Below are 25,486 nucleotides of genomic sequence, written 5' to 3' on the forward strand. Positions count from 1 at the left end.
ACACGACATCGGGGTGCAACGGCATCACCTCAGGCACCATCGAGATGCAAACCCATTTAACGCCGCTGGCGGCGCTCCTTGCGACTCCAGAGTACAACTGCCGTGTTTGGGCGCCCACTCTACATGCGCGCTGTGAAGCAGCAGGTTTCTTTCTGCTGCGCAGCAGTCTTTGGCTCGCCCATTACGTTGCGTCTACCCTCATGTATTTTCGTACGCCGTCCTAAGAACTACAGCGCTATGTCCTAAGAAAATACCACGTAACCAATGAGGATGGCTCAATTTTAGAAGCGATCGTGCAACGCAGCAACCCAGATTAGTGATCATTCGGAAAACGAGAAAATAGTGAAAGGTTCCTTCACGTACAACGCTTAATATTGACATAAAAATGACAAGCATCATCAGCAGAGATCTTTCCAGCATTTTATTTTCGGCGGAGTATAGAAGTACACAAGAACTGGGTAGCGCTCAAAATCAGCCGTCATTTCTCTCGCCCCATTCAGTTATACTTGACTGCAAGACTCCTTATCGTAGATCACAACTTCGATGTGGCACTTCTTTCGAAATTGCTCGGTACATTCACTTGGAACATTGTCTTTGACTGCAATCGTAGTCCATAGCATGCACCCTGCAAAGAGAGAGAGAGAAGGTATTGCAAGTGACCATTGTCTGCGTAAAAAGTGAAGGCTACTGTATTGTCGCACAGGATCAGTACAGCTTACACTCGGAATTCTTTCGTTTTCGCTTTTATTGTTCAGCTTACCTCATATGAGCACAAAAAAGACAACTAGCCGATGTATACAATGCTTAGTGGCTTGAGGAAGGTTGAGTGAAACAATTGATATGCACAGGAGAACAGACATTCATCAGCCCTTCACAGTGCGAAGTACGAGCAGCGAAGCTGTAGTGTCTTTTACCTCAATCGACGCATCTATGTATACGTAGGCATTTTTCTTCTCATCATCATTATTATTGTAATGATTAAGAACGCCTGGATGTAGGCAGCATGCCGCATGTGCTCGTGCTTAGAAACGGTTCTCGGTCTTCTACCCCTCATCGGTCCATCGTGTAATAAATCTCCTTTATAATTGGGGGACGGGCTGCGTCCCTTTCAAGTCTACCATGCGGGAGCTGCGCACTCGGACGCTACCTTCCGCCATGACAGAAGCCGACCATCATACGCGCCCGTCGCCACATGTTCTCAGCGCTGGCTCTATTCGCCAGCGGGTTCCTACCATCTTCAGCGGAATGGACAACAATGACGTTGAAAATTGGCTTGCGTCATACGAGCTTGGATGACTCGACCAAGCTAACCAACGTCGTTTTCTATCTCACCGGCGTGACCAATCTCTTGTTCAAGAAGCATCAGGCGGATTTCCGAACGTAGCCTAAGTTCAAGACGGCTTTTACAGAGTTATTTAACCGTCCCGCCGTCCGCAAACTCTGAACCAAGCAGCGCTTGAGCACACGCACACGGGGCACGGGTGAGACATTCACCAGATACATACAGGACGATCTCGATCTATGTCAATGCGTCAATGTCACGATGTCGAAAGGAGACCGAATTAAGGACATCATGAAAAGAATTGATGATGATGTTTTCCAAATGCTACTGGCCAGGAACCTGAACACCGTTGCCATGGTTATCGCTTTCTTTCAAAGCTAAGACAAGCGATGCAAACAGCGCCTTTGACGAGGCATTCTCCTGCAACCGATGCGTTGATCTCCAGCCTGTCCATTGGTTCCGGCCAAGAGTAACTCATCACGCAGATCAAGGCCTTTGTACACGAAGAAGTCACACCACGGCTGTCCCTGCTACCCTTAACCTAGGTGCCTGCTAATTTTTTGCCATCTGCTCTGCACGACGTTAATCAAGGAGAAACTGCTTACGCACTACCGGTTGCTCCCCAGCCACCGCTGACTGCCGCTCCGCTAACTTATGTTGCGGTAGCTGTCAGGCGATGCCAAGCGCCGATACGACTCTTTCAGAGGCACATGTGGCGCCCTTATCCTCCCATCTCCTGGGCAGGCCCTCCTGGGGCCAACTCGTGGTGCACGCACAAAAATCGGCCTACGGCGAACGTGCAACACCTACAGGTGGCGCAAAAATTCATTGCGCCAACGCCACGAAGGGCCACTTCAGTTTCGAGCTGCGTGCTACGAGCTGCTGTCTCTCCTTCTGCTACGCCGGCATTGCATGGGACTGCGTGTGCGCGATCACGACAGGTGCGATAAAACGGATAGGTTTCAATAAACTTAGCAGTGAAGTATTTTCTAGGGCTTCCGACGAAAAGAAATGGAGCAAATTATACCGAAAGAATCATGTTTTCGACGTGACAGAAGAAAACGCGGACGTGCGACTGCGTGTTCGCAGAGTTTCTCGCGGAAGCCATATCAATGCAAAAGGCACTGCAGTAGCGAACACGGCAGTACAACCCCGACGTGTCGACCCTATCGCGTGTCCCTCTCGCTATGCACTTGGACAATACCGACGCCTTGTGGGACCTCATTAGGCTTGTTGTTCGAGAAGAGCTCCAAAAGCGTCAGGTGGCTCCGGCATCGGTACAGCGACTCGCTCTGGCTGAGGTTGTCCGAGAGGAAATCAGGCAGGCAGTCCAAGTACCAGAGCGAAGCGAGACACCCCAGCACGAATTACGGCAGCCACAACCTCGCATGTCGTATACGGAAGTAGCGCGAAGGTCACTGTCCCCGATTTTTCGAGATGTGAGTGACGTTCCGAACTTTCATGGTGTGCGCGCCGTTGAACAAGCAACTTGCAATTTCAGGGCTCACCGCACGCTATTCACGGCTGAAACACGACCACCCCGCAAGAGCGACGTATGGCGCACAGCATACCGGAGGCCCTTGTGTTTTCATTGCGGTGAAGCCGATCACCTCTACAGGGCGTGTCCTTACCGCCGAGCTGGACTCCGTGGATTTTCACTGAATGCGCCGTGCCCGCGAAATGGTGAACGCCCCCTGGAGATTGAAGTATACCTCGCGGACGCCAGGACCACGTTTGCCCAACGATTCCGTGAACCCCGGTCACCGTCACCAGCCCGAAACAGGTCTTCCAGCCTCCTCTTCACGCCGAGAGCAACGAGGCGTCCCTTACCCTGCCCTGCCTGCCGGGAAAACTGAGTCCAGCCACCTGCGGAGGTGAGGTCGCTGACGTTGCAAAGCCTGAAGATCCTCCACTACGGCGACCGCGATATGACGTAATCGAGAATGCAGAGAAAGCAGTATAGTTCCGTGTCAGTATCCTGCGACGTACTAGTTACCATAGATGACCACGAAGTCAAGGCGTTAATCGACACGGATTCGGGCACGTCTGTTATGAGCCAGAATATTGCGCGTATACTGAACAAAGTTTCGACGCAATGGACTGAAACTCAGATTCGTACGGCAGGAGGGCATCTCATAACTCCAATGGGCCGGTGCACGGCGCGAGTCAACATTCGGGGCTTCACGTACTTCGTCATTCTTCCTGACCGTTCAAAGGACCTTATACTTGGCATGGATTTCTTTCAGGCGAACGGTGCCATCATCGACCTGCAAGAGTATACAGTCAGGTTCGCTACTACACTCTAAGAACAGTTTACACCCTTTGGCTTGCCCCTTCTGCCACACAAAAATAATCGTCATCTGCCTTGATGAGTTTCCTTTCTTTATCGCTGCAAGCCCAGAACTTTCCAGTAACGAATGACACGCGCGTTATCAGCATAGAACAGTTTACACCCTTTGGAGTGCCCCTTCTGATAACGCGCGTGCCGTTCGTCACTGGAAAGTTCCGGGCTTGCAGCGATAAAGAAAGGAAACGCATCAAGGCAGATGACGATTATTCTTGTGTGGCAGAAAGGGCAAGCCAAAGGGTGTAAACTGTTCTTAGAGTGTACGCAAGCGATAGCGAACAGTAATGACGACCATGAGGTCGCGCTTCATGTAGCTGACGATCACCTCACTTTGCCACCCAAGAGCAGCGTGCTTACCCTTGTCCGATGCGACATGGAGGACGACGCCGAAGGAATTGCTCTGGCGAACGTGTCCCTGCTTCTTGAGCGCCACATTTGTGGAGGCAGAGGGCTTCTTCAGGTGCGAAACAAATGTTTAGTGGTTTTCATAAAAAGCTTTAGCAACCAATAACGGCATGTACCGCGAGGAACGACAATCGCATTCCTTCGGGAAATAACTGATGTTATTGACATTGCCCCATTGGAAACCGCGTCGTCTCAGCAATCTGAGTTACCCAGCCTAAAAGAACGGATTCACGTTAACGCCGCTCTGCCATACCACCAGAAAGATCGTCTACTGAGTCCCGTGAATGAATTTGCTAACTGTTTTTCAACGTCATCCAGAGTGCTGCGCACGTCCATAACAAAGCACGGCATCAATACGGACGAGTCAGCATGTCCTGTTCGTCAGCATCTCTACAGAGTGTCTCTAGTGGAAAGGGAAGCGTTCAAGCATCAGGTGAAAGAGATGCTCCAAGACGACGTGATCCAGCCGTCCACCAGCCCGTCGGCCTCCCCTGTAGTGTTAGTCAGAAAGACAAACACACTACGATTCTGTGTAGATTACGGAAAGTTGGATGCCACGCATGGACGACGCACTGGATCGTCTAAAACATGCCAAATTTTTCTTCGTTGGATATTAAATCAGGGTATTGGCAAATCGAAGTTGATGAACAGGATCCTCAAAACACAGCGTTTTTGACACCTGACGGGCTTTATGAGTTAAAAGTTCTCCCCTTCGGTCAAAGTTCTCCCCTTCGGTTGGAAAGTTCTCCCCTTCGGTTGGAAAGTTCTCCCCTTCGGTTGGAAAGTTCTCCCCTTCGGTTGGAAAGTTCTCCCCTTCGGTTGGAAAGTTCTCCCCTTCGGTTGGAAAGTTCTCCCCTTCGGTTGGAAAGTTCTCCCCTTCGGATGATGGATACCGTGCTTGCTGAACTCAAATGACAAACCTGCCTTGTATACTTGGACGACGTCTTCGTGTTCTCGAGCACGTTTGATGAACATCTCGCACGACTCGAGAGTGTCCTCCCTGCGATCCATACTGCCGGCCTCACCATCAAGCCTCAAAAAAGCTACTTCGGTCTCACGTGGTCTCACGTGCACCGGTTAAGCGCGCAACATCGTTTTTGAGGCAGAACGATCTGTGTGTTTTGTCTGCGGACAAGGAAGGTGGCTTTGTTGTCCTCAAAGAAGGTGATTTTAATACGAAAGCCGGCTCTGCGATTGCCTCTATTCGACCAGTGTAGTAATGGATCTCTCAGAAAAATCAAGCTAGAAGCAAAGCGTCTTTGTAAGAAGGCAGACCTTAGCCAGTTGGTTCGTGAAATTGACAACGTGAAGTCTGGTTGCCTTCAAATTATGTTTAGTGCGAAGACGCATAAACCCGTTTACCCATTAAGGGTCATAGTTTCAGAAACAGGGTCATGGCAGAAAAAGTTCGCTCTTTTCTTGCAAGATAAGCTCGGAATTCTTAATATTGACGCCCCATTTTGGTTAGGAGCTATGCAGAAATCGTAGATTTCCTGAAAGAAAATTCTGACAAAAGCTTATCAGCTTGCTCCTTTGACATAAAGGACTTGTACTACTCCTTGCCTCAAAAGAAAGTAATAACTTGTGTAGAAGAGTGCATAGACGAGTATGGCGTGGTTTCGTTCCAAAATTCAGCCGGTTTGTCCGTTCAGGGCTTTTCAGATATGCTTAGTTGCTACCTTCACTCTACATATGCAGCATGGAATGCCGACATATTAATTCAAAAGCAAGGGGTTTGCATCAGTTCATATTTGGCGCCCATACTAAGTGACATTTTTCTAGCTCACCATACAGAAACCTGTCTCGTACCTTGTCGGAGCACAGGGTGGTTAAAGTTGTCAGATACGTTGACGACTATCTCGTTCTTTCTGAACCAGACGCACGTTTTACAGTAGGCAAGCTTTACGAAGTGTTTTCTGCAGGCCTTAGCCCACTTACTTTCACGATTGAAGAGCCCACCCATAACGTGCGGCGTTTCCTAGATATTCAGCTCGAGTTCATGGAACGGCACACGTGTTGGGAGTATAAACCTAGAGCTAATAAGCCCCTGTTATCGTATAGGTCAGCCCACTCGAAGCTCGGCAAGAGGAGCATTGCCAACTTATGCTTCGGAAATGCTCTAAAGAAGTCTTGCCACCATAAGACCTATACGAGTCTTATGAATCAATCGGGAAGGTTATCAGCAGCAGGGTTTCCGGAATCAGTGCAAGTTTCGGTCGTCGAGGGGCTGCTAAAATGGCGCAGGTCAGATAGCAGAATTCGGGACACGGCAAATCAAGGGACGGAACGTATAAGGAAGGTAGTGCCCTAGGTGCACAGAACGGCACATAAACTGAAGAAAATGTCTAGCCGAGTGGACACAAAAGTGATCTTTTCCGCTCCAGAGAAGCTGGCAAAAATATGTCGATTAACGGACCCGTACCGTAAGCCAGCTGCCGGATGCTCTACGAATCACCGAAAAGCGCCAGTGGGATGCATAGAAGCTGTTGTACATGAGCTTCCGCTGTCCTGTGGGAAAAATACATCGGACAGAAAGGGAGATGTCTTAATGACCGATTACGGGAACATTGCCAAACTGTGAAAAATAAGCAATACGGTCATCTGTCAACCCACTGTCAAGAATGCGGCTGTGCGCGGGTGTATGGATCCTGCCGGGTTCTTGCGAAGCACAAAGATAAAGACGTGCGAGCGATTATTGAGGCTCAGGCTATCTGGCGAATAGTGACACATGTGTTAGTGCCCCTTCGGTCGACTCGTTAGATAAGGAGACGGCTTTTTTGGAAGGGTAAGGTTTGGATAAGGTGGCGCCACTGTGCATGGGTTATATAGGTGTATTTCCTGAAAATCAAGCTGTTGAAGTTAGCGCATTGTGGTGTCGTCTCCCTTCCGTCCTTGTTTGCTGGCGCTAAATATGCTTTCAGTTTACCAACACGCCCAACAAATGGCAATTGTGTACTGTCGACTGATAGGCCTACCCACCAGACGGTACCTGAAAATAGGCACGTCATGCCACAAGACGAGGAGGTAGTTCCAGTCGTTAGTACAATATGGACGCATATTCCGGCTGCCTCTGTTATAGAGACTTTCCCCGTGACCAAAGGATGCCTCGAGGGTAAGGCCGTAACTGCGCCGAGAGATACTGGCTGCCATAATGTAACGGTTCGACAAGGACTCGTTCCGAAGGAAAAGCTTACAGGAACAAAACGTCCAATATTTCTGTTAGATCGCACTAATCGAAAGAATAATGCCAGAGGCATTAGTATTTCCAGACACGGCCTTCTTCATAGGCATGGTGCGTGTCACGTGCGTGCAGAACTCGCTTTAGGATGTGGTGTAGGGGAACGTCGTAGGTGTAAAGCCGATTATTCTAGTTAACCCACATCCGCCACGACAACATCATGGAGCGGGCCAAGCAGATAGCACCGCGAGATACATGGGTGACACGGTCATTTCGTCGGTAAGTCCTGCAGCGGAGGACATCCAGCGTCATCCTAGAAGTCGTGGGGAGTGCCCTTAAATTTCGTCCACAAATAGGAAGACGTCACCCGAGGACTTCAGCTTGCCACTCCGCCAAGTAGAAAACCAACATGACTTTTTGGGTGATAGCGCTGCAGCTGCAAAAAGAACTGTAGCACGCCCTATGACCAATCTACCGGCATTAGAACCCTCAGCCACCGTTATGACCAAAGCGACTCTCGAGAACCTGCAAAAAAATGACGAGTCCTTAGGACGTTGCTTTGAGAATGTCGGTAAGGCGATTGTGGCAAACAATCGTGAGACTCACTGTAACTTATTTGACGAAGTCTTATATTTAAGACACAAGCTGTCATGTGGGAATGAAGTACAACAGCTTGTTCTCCCCAGACAACTGAAGCAGAAATCCTGAATGTGGTACATGAGAGAATTATCCCAGCTAATTGAGAAATATCCCAGACGACTAATCGCATTTTCACCGAATTGTACTGGCCAGCTGTGCCATCTGAAACGAAAAGATTCATGAAGTCCTGCGATGTCTGCCAATGGACTGGTCATCGACATCTAGTCGACCGTGCCCCAATTTACGCTTTGCCTGTTCGTGAAGCACCTGTGTCCTGCGTGGGCACTGATATCGTTGACACCGTCGCAAATCGACCCTAACGGCGCCGTCGGCACCGTGGGACAAAATAATTTGGCGAAACCACCTGACCACAAGATCCACGAGAAATGTACTGTTTTTACTTTATAAGCACCTACGTGCCAACTCTTGTGTTGCTTGTAAGCTCTTACCTCTGACTTTTGTAGCAGATCCTTTATATGTAGTATGACGAACTCAGTTCTCTGCGTTTCGTGTGTTGACTCACCGCGTCATACCTCACCGTCGCGTTGATCTTGAACTGGAGGGAAGTGTAGTAGCAGGACGGCATTTGAAGTGCGTGGGCGTTGGATTGGGCGCTTGTGTCGCTGTGCGAGGCCACAGCGAGGGTGAAAAGCGCCAGTGTGCGTGTGATCGCCGCGCGGGCCCCGCGAGATCGGTTCGAGCAACGTGACCGACAAGCTGAGTGGAGCGGTACAGAAGGGAAGCTGTCGCCGGGCCATGCGAGTCGAGCAGCGGGCCACGTCCCCACGTCTCCGTTCCTGCTCCTGGTGAACCGGGCTTCGTCCCGGCTACCAGCACTCTCCTTGGAGGCTCTTGGTGCTTCCTAGAAAGACAGTGTAGCAGTGTTACTCGTCGTGCTTCCCTGTCGGCACCAGGCTGCTGCCCGGCTTTTGTGTTGTCGAGATAGGCTGCACTACGGCGTTCATCGCCATTTCTCGTCCTCCAAGGTTGGGCTATGCCCTTGCTCCCGTCATTCTCGTAGGGACTTGCGGCTGAGCTACGCCCAATCCAACGCTACCCCACCACTGCGGCTTGAATCTACCACCATTCGAACTGTGAGCTGTGCATTATCTGAACTGAGTTTAGCGACTAGAGTGGCAAACCTGTTAAATGTATTATCTGTATTTATCCTTATGTGTCTGTCTAATCTCATGTCTGCAGTCCGTGTATGAATTCGTTCCTTTCCGTCTTGGGGTGATCCCTTAGTACGTCTGGCTAGCCTGCGCCCATACATTTGCTCCCCCCCCCCAACCCTCGTTCTTCTGCTAAACTTGTCGTCCAGGAAGACACCAATATATCGCCGTGCCGGTCAGCACCTGTACAAGTCTCATGTGGCGCTTTCTACGATAGAACAGTCTTCTTCACGATGTCCGTCCTCTTCGTTGCCCGAGAAGCCCTTCCTCTGCTTTTTTCTACCCTTCACCACGCTGCCGGTTTCAGCACAATGCCCGTTTATAACACGCTTTCATCCCCGCTCACATTGCTTCATCACGAACGCCTTGGCCATATCAAGACCATCGATTCTATTTAGATCGTATTCGTCCCCGTCGAGACGTCTCCTACAGCTGTCCTTCTCCTGAGCGCCATCTCTGCTCCTGATCCAACATCTATGCATGTCTTCAGCCCATTCATGACCGAGGATCGGACACCCTTGCAGCAGTCCTACCTTCTTACCATTCTGCAGAACTTACAAACTTCTTTCGACGTAGCACAAGCATTCTTAGGCCACACATCAACAGTCGAGCACCAGATCGACACTGGCTCCCACTCACCGCTACGCCAACGTGCATATCTTGTATCCGCTGCGGAACGCCGCGTCATTGCCGACCAGGCCTACGACATGTTCAGTCGAGTTGCGATTAAACCTTCACAGAGCTCATGGGCTTCTCCTTTGGTACTTGTCACAAAGAAAGATGGTTCCATACAGTTTTGCGTCGATTTTTGGCGCTTAAGCAACTATGCGCCGAAATATATTTACCCATTGCGGCGCATAGATGATGCTCTCGACTGCTTACAAAGAGCCGAGTTCTTCCCTTCATTCGACTTGCGGTCAGGCTACTGGCAAGTCCCGATGGCGGAGGCCGATCGCCCAAAAACTGCCTTTCTAACACGAGATGGCCTATATGAGTTCACAGTCTTACCTTTCAGACTTTGCAACGCGACTGCCAGATTCGAAAGCATCATAGATGATGTTTTGCGAGGCCTTACATGGAATATATGTCTATGTTTGCTTGATGTGATCGTGGTATTTGCTCCTGATTTCGCAACGCACATGCGCCGCCTTCAGCACGTGCTGAGTTTTGTAAACAACGCCGATCTGCAGCGTAATCTAAAAAAATGAGGCTTTGCCGCACGCAAGTTGAGTATCCTCGGCTACGTTGTGTCCAAGGATGACATTCTTCCGGATCCCGAGAAACAATATTTACAACTTCACTGAGAACTACGCAATTATGAAAAATATATGAAACTCGACGTAATGTTCCAAGCTCCGTGGGCGCCCACCACTAGGGCCTACACACAAACGCCCCTACGAGGTAATCCAAGTCCACATGAGGGATGGTGGAACCATGCCTGTGGTCACTACCACACGGCCCCTCGGCATGACCATCGCAGCCAACGGCGCCAACTCAACGGCTGTATCCAAGATCCACCGACTGAAAGCGAATACGTCGCGGCTGCTGAAACGGCTGACCAACCGGCGACAGGGCATGAAGGAAGAAAGCCTTATCCGCCTTGTTCACTCGTTCATCTTCTGTCTTATTACCTACGTCGCCGCCTTCCATAATTAGTACAAAGCAGAAAAGACTAAACTGGACATCATTATACACGGAGCCTACAAGCTAGCCTTAGGACTGCCAAACAACACTAGCACAGAACTCCTGCTCTAATTAGGACTCCATAACACCCTCGACGAATTAAACGAAGCAAGGCGTCGGTCTCATCTGGAGCGTCTCACCCTCACAGAAACGGGCCAGCACATTCTAACTAAACTCGGCATCACCTACCACCGTCAACATCTAGACAAATACCCAATTCCACGCGACGTACAGACTAGGGAGCATCCCAACCCTATCCTCCAAAACACGCACCCGGAACACAATAAAGAACGCTGAAAGGCAAGCTCTGCCTCCCTCATTAAAGCCTATGGCGGCACGACGGACGTAACCTTCATTGACGCAGCTGAATATCAAGACAGGCACCGCTTCGCGGCTGGTACCACAGTAGGCGACTCGCTCATACATGCCGCCAGCATCGTAACCCAAAACGCAGAGACGGCCGAAGAAATGGCCATCGCCCTGGCCACCTTCGATCCTGACTGCCTCACCATCGTGAGTGATTGCCGCACGGCAATCAGCCATTACAATAATGGTCGTATTTCACAACAAGAACTACACATCCTACACCTTCACTCACCCGCAAGTCAAATAAGTCTCGTCAGGTCTCTAGCTCACGCCGGCGTCGTAAATCCGCACCTCACCAGCCTCAACGAGGTCGCTCACTCCGAAGCGCGAGGCCTTGTAAACCGTGCCGGAGAGAGCGTAGGTGCACCCGCGGAACGCGATCGCCTCACCAGCTTCAACGACCTTACGAAATCATTCTATCTCAAAAGAAGAACCGTCCTCATCCCTAATCCCAATTTAAACAGAGCACAGGCAACCACGCTTCGCCTGTTACAGACAAGCACGTACCCCTCACTAATACGTTACCACAGTATCAACCCAGACACCTACCCTAGTCACACTTGCAAGATCTGGAAGAGTCAGGCAGCATCGCTTCCCCATGTGCTATGGGAATGTAAACAACAGCAATGTCACTCTCTCGTCGAGATGGCACGCTACCCTGCGCAGCTCCCACCTCGACGACCAACTCTGCGCTACGCGGCAAGCCGGCGAGGAGGCGACGAGGCAAGACCTCGACGTCCCCATGTGGGAGGCCTAGGCCCAGCCAACTAAACTGCTGGTTTCAATAAAAGTTTGTTCCTCCTCCTCGACGTAATCTTATAGTCGTCTTAGCGGCAAATTATCATATAATTTGCTTCGGAATAGTTTTCTTAAAAGAAGAGTTACAGCCCTTTTCTGTAACCATACTCCTTGCGTAGACGGCTACGTGTTGACAGGAGATGGAAATCCTGTAGTGTTTACAACGTCACTGTGAACTAACTAACTGCAACAAGTAAATCAAACTGCGCGTAATGATAGAGCCATCTCAGCGACCAAATTCAGTACATTTTTTTCCCAATATATCTGCATTACATTAAGAGCTACAGAGCATTCGCTAGAAACTTGAGACGAAAGCGCAGGTGGCGACTGCCGCGGACGGCGGAGGAGAAGGCTCGAGTTATGTGCCGACACATGGGTGCGATCCTCGGGGAAGAAGCCCTTAACAGCTTCTCTGTAAAAGCACTTACTACTTGTTTTCGCAACGCTATAAACGCTATACCAGCATCCTTTAGGAGGCAATCTTTCCTTAAAATGGACTGAAAATGTCGTCATTACCGACACGACTCGAAAAGCAATGTTACTTCAGATAAGCTCATGGCTGCCGCGAATACTTAAGACAAACTGCTTCTTACCTTTCTATAATGGTACGACAGTAATAAATCGTGAGGCTGCATCGGCATTACACGTTTATATATTGCTATGTACGTATACCGTGTTTTTTCTGTAGCTGCACAAAAATTTCAGAAATGAACCGTGGCAGATAGTACAATTCTCACCCTTCATCGTAATTACTCCATGAGGTGATAATTAGTTCAAAAAGAAATCAAAATGCGTAGTTGAAGAATTAGCGTAGTTGCGATAAATAAATTGTTAATATTGGGCACATGTATAGAAGTTACAATATGCAACGGCGACAACATTGCCTTTATTTCAGTAGTCTACAGAAAAATGAATATGTGCATGTTTAGTAAAGATTGCGAGAATGAAAGTGCGCGACTGTAATGGGCTGACTATCGAGATGCCTTGTTTTGACAAACGTCCTTCTACATTGGTGAACTATTTCGATAAAAGGGCTATGACGTGCAGTTGCTGGCTCACGTAGGCATCCGCATAGTCTCATGGGCTAGTGCACATGTTTGTTATCGCACACATAGCTATCACTACACGATATCTGTCCACTATCGCGTTCTTCTATTAAAGGGGATAAACAGACGGCAATGGAATGTAGAGTCGTACGAACATTTGTATCCGGGGCTCTTGAAGAAGCATTAGTTCGGCTTTATATACATATAATGAAGTAGAATTATTACTTCGCACGTTTGCTTAAGTATTTCGGATATTTCATATGTTAATACCAATAACAAAAGTCATGCGAGAAATTCCCAGGATAGACACGGCAGTACTTCCATAATGGTTCTATTTATTTTTTCCTTTGAGCCTGACTTATTTTCAGTTGGTTTCCCCAGTGTACAGTAAGCTTTCTTCTTTCATATGGTGAGGTTTCCATGGAAACAAACATATATAAAATTTGTTTAGGCGTTTAAAGTCAAGCAGACAAACATGTAAATTCCTGTAGTTTGGTTTACATCTACGAATATTGTCGTGGTCGATTTCTGTTGCAGAATCTTGCAGACCTAAATACACATCTCCAGTGAGGATTTAAAATAACTGTCTCTTAGGCTAAACACTGCGAGTTCCTTAGCACACAGGGCACGGAACATAGTAATGTGGGAAATAACTATACGGAGGTCTATATGGATTAAGCTTTAGTCACCTTTCTGATTGTAAATATAGGGTAAGAACTGTGTTCTTCCGTTCATAGTAATGCGTAGATATTACGTACACTAGAAAGGAGGCACGCCGCATGTGGAAATGGCTAACAACGATAGGTTGTTAGGCTGATGATCTTCAGATCCCAAGCATACTTCAGCGTACGTTCGTACTGTCCAGTCTAAGGCCTAAGGTAAGAGCAGTTTTCAGCAAGTGTTCTAGTCTCGATGCGCTGTTTTGTTGTGAAGACACTCGTCGAATTGAAAGTTGCAAGTGACGGCGGCCAAGAAGGCATGATGTCGCTTTGTATCTTGTGGGGTACCAAGGCTAAATGACGTTTCCGATATTGTTATTGCTTGGCAGCAGCAAAGGCCAATGATATAGGAACAGGTGCAAGTTGACAGTAACAGCCTATGAGAAAATTATTTCACAAGCTAAGTTATCTGAAACCTGGTAGCAACATCGCTCCCGTACTTCAGTGAAGTCTCCAGGGGCTGCGTGCTTATGCTACTTATATATATTAGCATCGTCACCTCAAGCCTTTTGAATTTAACAGACACAGTCGCTATGTCGGCCGTACTAGTCCACCATGACATAGAACTTCCTTACGTGTATTTCTCTTATATGGAAACTCCAATACGGCGCACCTCTCGTAGTCGTCATAGAGGGCTCTCGCTTCCTGCTTTTGACCATCACCTGTAAGATTATAGAAGTAATTTAGGCTCATAGTAGGTCCTTGTCTTGATCGGCACGAGTGATAACATTACAGGAAACATAGCTTCCGGAAAGAAAATTCAAGATCAACATTGTTAATCCATAAGCTAGCCAAAGAAAGAAAAGAGAGACTGCTATGAATATTATATTGCAATTTCTCATCTGATGCTTCGTTCACTATGATTCTCAGTTCATTTACGGTACCGTTTAAGTTCTAACTATACTATCTATATAGTATATACTATACTATATATTCTAACTATACTAGCTACAGAAGTCAAGTGAAATAATAAATGCGTGAAGAGCACATTGATACCCGTACAGCTTCTAAAATGGATGCGCAGTTTCTTGGCATGCACACCATCTGCTTGCAATACGAGGCCAGAGCACGCCATGCTTGCAGAGATCCTTGACGTCATTTGCAAGGACGTTGCTTCTTTTATGAGAAGACTAATACGGACATTTGATTTATTATGGCATGACGATTGTTACTTTCACAAAAGGATTACTGATTTTTCTTCGAACTAGAATACAATAGGCCATTGCTTTTAACTTGTAGCGGCCAGCTATGCAATGTGTTTCATTGAGTCACTTCTCGTAATATTTATGGATAAGAGTTTCGTTTCCGTGATTACTGTAGGATTTGAAATGACTTGGAATAACTGGCATAGATAAAAATCGACAAAATAATAAAAAACAACATTATTCGAAGTGTGAGTATCACAAGTCTAACTCCATCTATCGACGAAGTCACGCTGATAAATATGATTCGCCGATTACATCCACGACTCTGCAAGCGTCGTCTCAAGCTGCGAGTTAGGCATACCTGCCTTATCTTTCATTGCACGTATGCATGTCACGCATGACCGCAATTAAGAGCACCGACATAATGCACTACGAGGTATAATTAGGTGACCCTGTTTGGTTTACAAGGCGGAAATTTGGCAACAACTTCTGCACCTAGGCTACATTTCAAGAAGCTGGGTAGCCTTTGATTTTTGTTCTTGTGCAACAGGTGCAGTTCTGCACCTGTTCTGCATCGTGTAACTAAGCTTCAATAGGCACGTCGCACAGCAACGGTACATCTACATCCGCACTTCACTGCGCTCCTCTTCGCTCGTCCAGGGATAATTTCATCATCATCAGCCTGGTTACGCCACTGCAGGGCAAAGGTCTCTCAAATACTTCTCCAACTACCCCGGTCATGTACTAATTGTGGCCATGTTGTCCCTGCAAACGTCTTAATCTCATCCGCCCACCTAACTTTCTGCCGCGCCCTGCTACGCTTGCCTTTCCTTGGAATCCAGTCCGTAACCCTTAATGACCATCGGTTATCTTCCCTCCTCATTATATGTCCGGCCCTTGCCCACTCCCCCCATTTCTTTTTCTTGATTTCAACTAAGATGTCACTAACTCGCGTTTGTTCCCTCACCCGATCTGCTCTTCTCTTATCCCTTAACGTTACACCTATCATTCTTCTTTCCATAGCTTGTTGCGTCGTCCTCAATTTAAGTAGAACCCTTTTCGTAAGCCTCCAGCTTTCTACCCCGTGCGTGAGTACTGGTACCTCTTAGTACGCACCTCTTATACACTTTTCTCTTGAGGAATAATGGCAACCTGCTGTTCATGATCTGGGAATGCCTGCCAAACGCCCCCCAGCTCATTCTTATTCTTTTGAATATTTCAGTCTCATGATCCGGATCCACGGTCAACACCTGCCCTAAGTAGATGTATTGCTTTACCACTTCCAGTGCCTCGCTACCTATCGTAAGCTGCTGTTCTCTTCCGAGACTGTTAAACATTACCTTAGTTTTCTGCAGATTAATTTTAGGTCAGTGAGCATGCATTGTAATTTTTCCCCTGAGTTATTAAGCAAGGCAATATCATCAGCGAATCGCTAGTTGCTCAGGTATTCTCCATTAATTCTTATCCCCAATTTTCCCAATCCAGGTCTCTGAATACCTCCGGTAAACACGCTGTGAATAGCATGGGAGAGATCGTATCTACCTGCCTGAGCCCTTTCTTTATAGGGATTTGGCTGCTTTGTTATGTAGGAATACGGTGTTATACATGCGCCGCAATATAGCCGTAAGTGTCTATGGTGCAACACTTGCTATTCATTTAATTCTGAAGCAATCAATCTGATGCAATGTGCATATGGGATCGGGGCTGTACCACTCCCAACTCTAAAGTGTCTTGACGAATAAGGCCGCTTGAAACGAAATAGTTTCAAAAATTAGATTATGCCACATGCCGTTTTATTCTTTGGTTGCAATGTATCTAGTATACGACACATTTATTTTTCATGTGACGGAACCTGTAGATATCCAGTGACCTCAACAAACGCAGCTGTTGAAAATGATATAACTGCCTGTTAACCATTGACCAAGGCTGCTATAGATTGTGTTACGTGAATGATAAATATTCTTATATAGTTTACGGGTTGTTCTTTAAGGTTCTCATAAAGGCCCGCCACTGTGTAGCTTCCGTAATATGCTATGATATCTTGAAACTGGAGTCCGTCCTAAGTTAGGCCACCTAATATTTTTCGGAAGAGTGTTTTATTCTTTCACATTAATATAGATTCATGCTAACTTTTATTTAACTTCCGCCTATGTGTCTCAGCAATGGCTAAATTCCCATACATTCATCACCTAAATGTAACTTTTTTTCTACAGGCACCACTTATTTTATGCGCTTGCTGACGGCTTCTGTGCTTATGCTCAGGCGGCAACTGTTCGTTGTGCGCTCCTTTATTATGGAATGTTAGCTGCAGGTATGAAATGACAAAATACTGGAGAGAACAGTGGCCTTCCACTCCGCAGTATTGTCACGTGTAACGCGACAGCGCTTGTACAGCAACAGCAGTCCAGAGTTCCTGCAGCAAGCTTTATTAGGGTGAACTTGCGCACGGTGAGGAAACTAGTGTGGTGGTGGAGCCAATAGCGACCGTTAACTATCGCTGCGAAAAGGACACCCGTGCCCATACTGAGGCGAGCATTCGTACATGTACCCGCCCACTCAAAAGCATTCGACATGAGCCCACTAATGCCACGTCGCGAACGGCAAACTGATAAAGATGAGCGACGCACATGTCAAGCATGCAAACAAAATGCGATAACAACTTCTTTATGGGGGCTCCCAAGTAACACTGCGGAACGATATCTTTCGAGTGCAATGCTATTGCCTCCACACACATTGGAGTGAGGTATTTTAGTTACCATCATCGATGGTGACGAACGCCTTGTCCGGTGCGTCTCCTTTCTCGAAGTGGTACGTGATGTTCTTTCTGAAATGTTCGTTAAAAACGTGAGCACCTCAGAAATTTATTGGAAAATAAAGAAAGGAAGAAAGATCGGTTATCGTGGCTTTCGCCATTTAAAGCCGGTGGATGCTGTTTGTTGTTGATACAACATTTGATCGTTTCGACCAAATTCTCATAAGCAATTCCCGGTGTCACTTTAAATTATGAGGTTTTACATGCCAAAACCACCTTCTTATGATGAGGAACGCCGAAGTGGGGGTCTACGGAAATTTCGACCACCTGAGGTTCTTTAACGTGTGCATCAAGCATACGGGTGTTTTGGCATTTCGTTCCCATCGAAATTGGCCCGCCGTGGACGGGATTCGATCCCGCGACCTCACGCTCAGCAGCCTAATACCATAGCCACTGAGCAACCACAGCGGGTAATTTCCTGTTGTGAAAGTATGGACCGTAACTTACTTTTTAATTACTAACTTTTTTTAACTTACTTTCTTTAACTTAACTTCTTTTGCAACTTACTTTCTTATTTTTAATATGATTTGATAGTGCACCCATTCTCACAATATATGCCGGAGAGTCCTCTGGAAGGAAGCAATAGTTTTTCGGCGCATTTCGTTATATTGTGCTCTCCATAGTAAGATATTGTACAATAACAACAACAAAAAGGAAACATATTACAGAACAATGTGAAAGGGAAAATGTGTGTTCCACCCACACTGTAGCAAGAACCGACAAAGTAAACCCATACGGGTTTCAGAAAGACCCGAATTAGAAGAAAACTTAGGCCCGGTCCTGTATTTGAGCCTGGAACCAACGCCTTACCGTGGCGGTGGTGCTAGCATCTGAGCTAGCCTTGAGGTTAGCAGATAGCTACGCAAGGGCGAATTCGTCGATAAATGAAAGCACAGGGACATTGAATGTGGGAAATCTCTTTTGAGGAAGTCCGCAAGGTGGAGAAAAGATCATGTAACATTACTATTGAGACGGCTACAGGCATGGGCTACTGCAAGGAGTACTCAATTATCTAAGAATTAAAGTATTCGACATTTCATCAAGGTTTATTCATGTTTATTATGAATACTCCATTCCAAACAATGCTCGGCAGAAAAAGAGTGTATCAAGATTCACCCACAATTGTGGCACACATTATAATTGATGTTTTAAATGTCAATATGACAGTTAAATAACTACTTTCCTCAAGATATTATTTACTGAATTAATTAATTAACACCATAAAATTGCTATTTTGGAGGCACATTTATTCGCTGGAAATCTCGCTTAGCAATTTTATTTTTTTTTATTTTTTATTTCACAATAACCCTAAAGGCCCTCTAGGGAGGGTATTACATAGGGTAAATGTTACATAGGTGAGGTGAACAGTGCGTAACGTTAATACAATGGAAAAAGAAAACTGGGAAAAAATTAATTACAGTGCATCAACGTACAAATACAAAAAAATAATGATAGTTATCAGTACAGCAACTCTAAATGGTTTGTACAAAATGTGACACTGTCGTGGAAGCTTGGTTAACGGCGCATTAACAAAAAAAAAATATGTTTACAAATCAGAGAGTCAGACGTGATATATTAGGTATTCATGGTACTGCCTAGAGCGTCTGTAAATTTTAAGGCATTTGTTTCGGTGACAATGTGCGATGGCAGATTATTCCATTCTTTCGAGGTGCGAGGTATGAATGACTGACCAAATGCGAGGGAATGACACATTATGCATTTAACTTTGCAAGAATGATCCCGACGCGGAAAAATGACTGAGGGATTACGCATGAACTCGTTATGAAGGGATACGTGATAGTAGAGCTTATGGAATAGTGTTAAACGAGATATATTATGGCGAAGTGACAAGGCTTCAAGTCCAATATTTTTGGAAAACGGTGACCCAATATACGAGCTGACATTTGTCATTTTTTACACCGCGTTGGTAAAACTAAGCTGAACGTGCAATTTTTTGCGAGATTTGCTGGTTATTTTGGAATATGCAATGCAGCTTTGAAAATGTCCTAATTATTTGTGTCCTAATGCAAATGTCGCAATATATTATAATCATCAGTGAAAGCTAGGCGGTCAACCAGTGAAGTGCTGATGATAGCCACAACTTCGATACACGAGACTATATGAATCTAGTCAGTTTTACCGATATTTGAAGGCTCGTTTATAGCCAGAGTTGACGTCTGCGCAGGCAAGTGTGGGATTGGGGGGTTAGTTTACGCTGGGGAGGCGCGGCCACTTTTACGATTCGGTGTAGTGCCACGAGACTGTTGTAACAGTGCCCATGGGCGCGTGCCGGGGGCACAAGCGCTTATGTGCAATACAATCTAACTCGCACCGTGCTCTAACATTTCCGTTAACGAACGTGTTTGAGACGATTACTGGCAGAACGCGAATAGCGCAGCGGTAAAGCCGCGGTGGAAGGAGCAACATCTGCGCTGGCGGATACCATGATGGTAGTTGAAACACATTTGCATGGCTCATAGTGCTCCTGCAACAAATTCGAAGGAGTGCAAATGCCATCTGTCGAGCTACCGCTGCGTTCTCGACGTTGGTCGAGCTGCGACGAAGGTTAGCTTTAAACACGATGCATTTCAGCAGCGCAGCACCCTTGACATGGCGGAATAATTGACCGGTCTTCGGTGGTGTGCGGACTACGATGGACTGTCGAGAAGCTTTATTAACCTAATAAAGCTTCTAAACTTGAACTTGAACTTGAACCTGCAACAGTGACCCTTGAAGACTCTTGCATTTATACCCTAAACAGCATCGAATTGGTGTTTTCGTCATTTTCTGTTTATCAGTAAGAAAGCTTCGCCAATGAAGAACTGATTTTTTCCCGGTATTAAGCCAGGTATCACCGCCGCTGTGGGAGAATCGATCTGCGGGTGTCCCACAGGGAACTCACGAACGAAAAGCACTTACGGACGAAAAGCTTGGTGACTTCATCCCCGAAAGTTTAGCACAAGGCGACATAAGGGAAACGTTAATAACAACTTGATGTGTTATCTAAATATTCCTGTGGAAGTCGGCAAGGTTTAGAGGCGCTCAGTATTAGTCATCCCTATTCAACTTTTCATTATTATATTCTGAACTTCTCAAGCATCATGGTTAAAAACCACAGGAAACTTATCCAGTGATTCCGCTTGTTTGCACTGTCTGCATACATCATATACAACGCTACAATAAAGCAGCTCAAGTTCATACGGCTCCACAATCTTGTAGTTCTGTAACCTTTAGAATTTATTTGACTGCATTTCCTTACCTTCGAGGTTACCTAACTTAAGCCAGATTGCCATGGTATTCGGTATATTTTTTTGCAGGATATTTTCCATATCTAGAGGTGGCAGCATTGACTGACTTTTACTTTACTGAAATTTAGACAATATACAGTTGTCCGGGTGAAGAGGGCTAAAGGTGACACACGTGGTCACCTGACTAGGCCCTAGACACCTTGAATTCACGCAGGCACAGTTACGACATGGTAAGTTGCGAAGTACAATTTTTTTTACAGGAAGATTATAACAATTCACATGCAGCACTATACATGCACTGTACATTCAAAGCAATCTAATTAAGAGTGTATAATACCTGCAAACATGTTCACTTGACCAAAAAAAGAAAAAAAAGCAAGGAATCCTAACGATCTCCTACACAACAATAAAAAAATATGTTCACATGACAAATATGTTCACTTGACAAAAAAAGAATAAAGGAAAAAAATGTCAACTGGTTTATACACGATTTAAGAAAAATCTCTTTGCCTGGTTTCGGAAACAGGCAAAGAGGAACAGTTTTCCATGAAGTCAATCAGAGCAGGATGAAGGTTTAACACATTAGGAATTTGCCAATTTAACAGTTGTGTCCCGTAATTCGTCCTGCATTTAAACTTGATGAAGTTGGTTCTCCTAAACTCGTAGTGGGATTCATGTTTGGTATACCTCAAAGAGAAGAGTTGTGGATCAATTTTGAAATCTGAATATGCAAGCTCTGATAGTCGCAGTTTATATAGTGATTCAATGTCCAGGACTCGATTCTGCGAAAAATATACAGATGTCGATTCACGTTGTGGTAGATTTTCAATAAAGCGCACACTTTTTTTTTCTGTAATCGATGGAGGCTTTCCATGTTAGAGCTAGTAGTGGTGCCCCAAACAAGCAGGCAGTAATGCAGTCGCGAATGAACGGTATTAAAATACAGTTGACGTCGTATATAACGAGGCAACAATAAGCGAATCTTATTAAGCATACCAATACAATGTGCAATATTGCGCTTAATATAGTGAATATGGCAAGACCAACGAAGGTTTTCGTGAAACTGAACACCTAAAAAGTTAATTTGTGTTACCTTCTTTAGCGATCGCGACTCGAATGCCACATCATTATTAATATAAGCAGGTCTGTTAACAGGGGTAAAAACAATGTACTTAGTTTTGTCAACATTTAATGAGAGTCATAAGTTTACACGCGGAATTAAGGAACCTAGATTTTCACCAGAAGAAAATACACTTGTGTCGTCAGTGTAAAGGATAATAGAAGGGGTTTGTGGGATAGAAACCATGTCATTGATGTATAAAAAAAACAGAGTAGGTCCTAGGATTGACGCCTGAGGAACCCCAAATTTTATTAGCTCAGAATTAGACGTAGCATTATTAATAACAACATACTGGGAACGACCGGAAAGGTAGTTCTGCAATAATTTAAGTTAAGTGCCTCCTATTCCATAATACGGTAGTTTGCTAAGAAGTATATTATGTTTAATAGAATCAAACGCTTTGCTGAAATCTAGAAAAACACCTAATGTGTACAATTGATTTTCTATGTTGTTAATAAGTTTACTGAGCAATGCAGATTCAGTTGATTTCTTCCTCTGAAATCCGTACTGGCTGGGAGAGATTAACTTGTGTTTGTTAAGATAGGTAGTAATCCGTGTATTAATCACTTTGTCTACTATTTTGGAAAACAACGATAGAACTGATATAGGTCTATAATTACCAATTATATTTGCAGCACCGCCTTTAAATAAAACAGCAACTCTTGCCATCTTCATTTTTCGGGGAAAATACCTGTTGTCAAGATTAGATTTGTTATATGACAACGCAAGATTAACTATTAGGACAGCAATTGCTTTAATTGGTGCTACCGTAATGCCATCAAAACCGCAAGAACAGTTATTTTTGAAGCCTAATATACTATCATTAATCTCTGCAGGATTAGCTGGATATAAGAAAAGTTTGTGCGGAAGACTATATTCCATGTATTTTCTAATATTACTGGGCGTTCCTGCAGGAAAATCTCCAAATGCCAAAAAATGTCTGTTGAACTCATTGGCAAGATCTTTACCACTCAGAACCGTTCCTCCAATTGTCATTTGTGTATGCATATTTTTTTCTGATTTCTGTAGAAGATCTTTGACTGTACGCCACGTTTTTTAAGGGTCAAAGGAGATATATGAAAATTTATGAGCGTAGTATTGAATTCTAGATTTATTTATATCTGCACCTAATGGATTTCTAACTTTTTTATACTCTTTCAGAACTTTCAAGTCCTTAGATTTTATAAACTTGGAGAAAAGCCTATTTCGTGCCTTGATTCGCCTGAGCAGGTCTCGTGTAATCCAAGGCTTCCTTCCTTTTCTACACTTCGCCATTGTTACAACTGGGAAAGCGCATTCATACAACGCTGTCATTTTGTGCAAGAATTTGTTGTATAAGATATTAGGATCTTCATCACGCTGCAATTGGCTCCAGTCGACAGAGAAGACTATTTGACGAAATATTCAATTTTGCTTTGGTTTATAACGCGGTAACTATTTAGTGGGTAAGTATGTTCGAATATTTGTTGATTTGACCTTTCCTTAAGCAGAAGGTAGACAGGTGATCACTGATGTCGCTCAGGAGTACTCCTGCCGTGGTACCACCGATATCACTGTTTGTTAGGCATAGATCAATAAGTGTTTCGCTGGAGCCTGTGATACGAGTAGGTGTTGTGATTATATTGGAAAAGCCGTCGGCTAACATATATCAACAAATTCATTGACAGAATTTGACTTTTCTAGTAGGTTAATATTAAAATCAACTATTATTACCACAGGTATACTTTGTAAGGAGAGGTCGCCCAATACTATTTCTAACAAGTTGAACTTTTGAAGAGACGCAGAAGGTGGCCGATAAATTACGCCAAAGATGAATGCTTTTGTCTGAATAAAAAATGATTCGCACGAAGGGCTGAAAACTGTGCACTGTGGCATTATGTCGTAAGAAAGACTTTTTAATGTAAAAAGCTGCACCACCCCCTTTTTTGGCTTCCCTAAACAGCGCTTCACACCTATAACCAGGAAAGCGAACATCATTCCATTCAGTATACCAGGTTTCAGTGAAAACCAGCGCATCAAATTCATGGTTCAATGACGACAAAAAAATATCAATTTCTTCTTCTTTGTTTCTTAAACTGCATGCATTCAGATGATAAAAGCAAAAGCATCCGGATTTTGAAACCTTCATACATTTAAAAAAGTTAACATCGTGATAAGAACTGTTATCCATTTGAACTGTCATTCACAGTAGATATACACTATCTAAATAGCACATCATATCATGTTATCAATGTCACTTTCATCGCGGATGCGAATCGCGTTGGCGCCTTCAATTTTTCGTGCAAATATGTGACCATTCTTTTGCCACACAAACCGATAGTTCTTTTCCCTGCCTTTTCCACTTGCTAGCCAAAGAAGGCGTTTGTTGAAAGGTGTCAGGTTGTCCAAAAATTTCACGTTTGGTGCTTCATTCTCAAGGCGTGAGCGATCGCGCATCCATTCTTCCTTATGTAGGACGGATGAAAACCGAGCAAGAAGGATAGGCTTCTTTCCTTTTCGTGCAGGTAGCCTATAAAGCGCATCAAGGTTACTGTTCTCCAGCAGCGGTAGCTGAAGTTTGCATGCAAGATCATTCATTTTCGCGAGCAGGTCTTTGTGTTCCTCCACTATGAGGCCATGTACTTCCATGTTTTGCCTGCGAATGTGCTGTTCCAGCTCATTCAGCTGACGTTTGATTTCCCTCGTGCTTGCGGACGTTCCCGATTCTATGGCCTCGACTCTTCTTTCCAAGACTGCAATGTCAGAGTTTTGCTTGCCTAACTTACTTAATATTGTATCATATTTGCCGGAAAGGTGCTGTATCGATGTTTCAATGTCACTGACTTTTTTTCAATAGTTGTGTCAAATTGTCAACTTTAGTGACGAGGGGAAGCATGAGGGTTATCTTTTCATCTAGCTGTTTCAATCTCTTCTGAATGTTTGAGTCTTCTGTTGGTGTTACGGTGTTGCCACATCCTTTTTTTTCTAAGTTCAGATGTTGCACAGTTCCAGCTTGATTTTAGTGAGTCACCCTGGGCACGGAAATTGGATGTTTCACCCACGATCATTTACCTAGATTGTACGAGTACTTGCAACCAGTGCATGTTATATACATGTCATCTTCAGGCAACGCACTATGACATGTCAAACACTCTTTTTCTTCCATATCCGAGATCACCAAGAATGCTCTAATAAACACCTTACTGTGGCAGCAGTGGACACAACCAGATCTACAGTCCTTACAAGAGAGGCTAAAAGTACCACCAACCTGTGAACAAGCGTAGAATTTTGTAAGAACGCGTTCAGTCTGCCGTCCACTGCTGCCACTGCGTGAATGCCAGCACAGCCGGTGGTGTCAGTCTTTTTGTAGCCAGAGTGTGGTCACGTGGCTTGTCCGCAGTTATCGATGCGAAGATCGGCACGATGATTATTCGGCTGTCACTCAGGCGTACAGGCGCAGCTCCTATGATATCCCAAGGCTTTCGTGATATCCCAGTGGCTTCCTGTGAACACGCGTAGAATTTTGTAAGAACGCGTTCAGTCTGCC

The 25,486-nt window shown here is 45.3% G+C and overlaps 1 long non-coding RNA gene across 1 annotated transcript; it reads right to left on the reverse strand.

The window, feature by feature from the left end:
- Positions 1 to 436: 436 nt before the first annotated feature.
- Positions 437 to 25,486, reverse strand: LOC142570996 (uncharacterized). Its single transcript, XR_012825731.1, has 4 exons — positions 25,208 to 25,486; positions 17,537 to 17,604; positions 14,211 to 14,297; positions 437 to 625 (listed from the first exon to the last, which is right to left on the reverse strand). It is a non-coding gene; the product is annotated as an uncharacterized LOC142570996 (long non-coding RNA).

The sequence above is a fragment of the Dermacentor variabilis genome, chromosome 2, assembly GCF_050947875.1.
Source record: "Dermacentor variabilis isolate Ectoservices chromosome 2, ASM5094787v1, whole genome shotgun sequence".
In the NCBI taxonomy this organism is placed as follows: Eukaryota; Metazoa; Arthropoda; class Arachnida; order Ixodida; family Ixodidae; genus Dermacentor; species Dermacentor variabilis.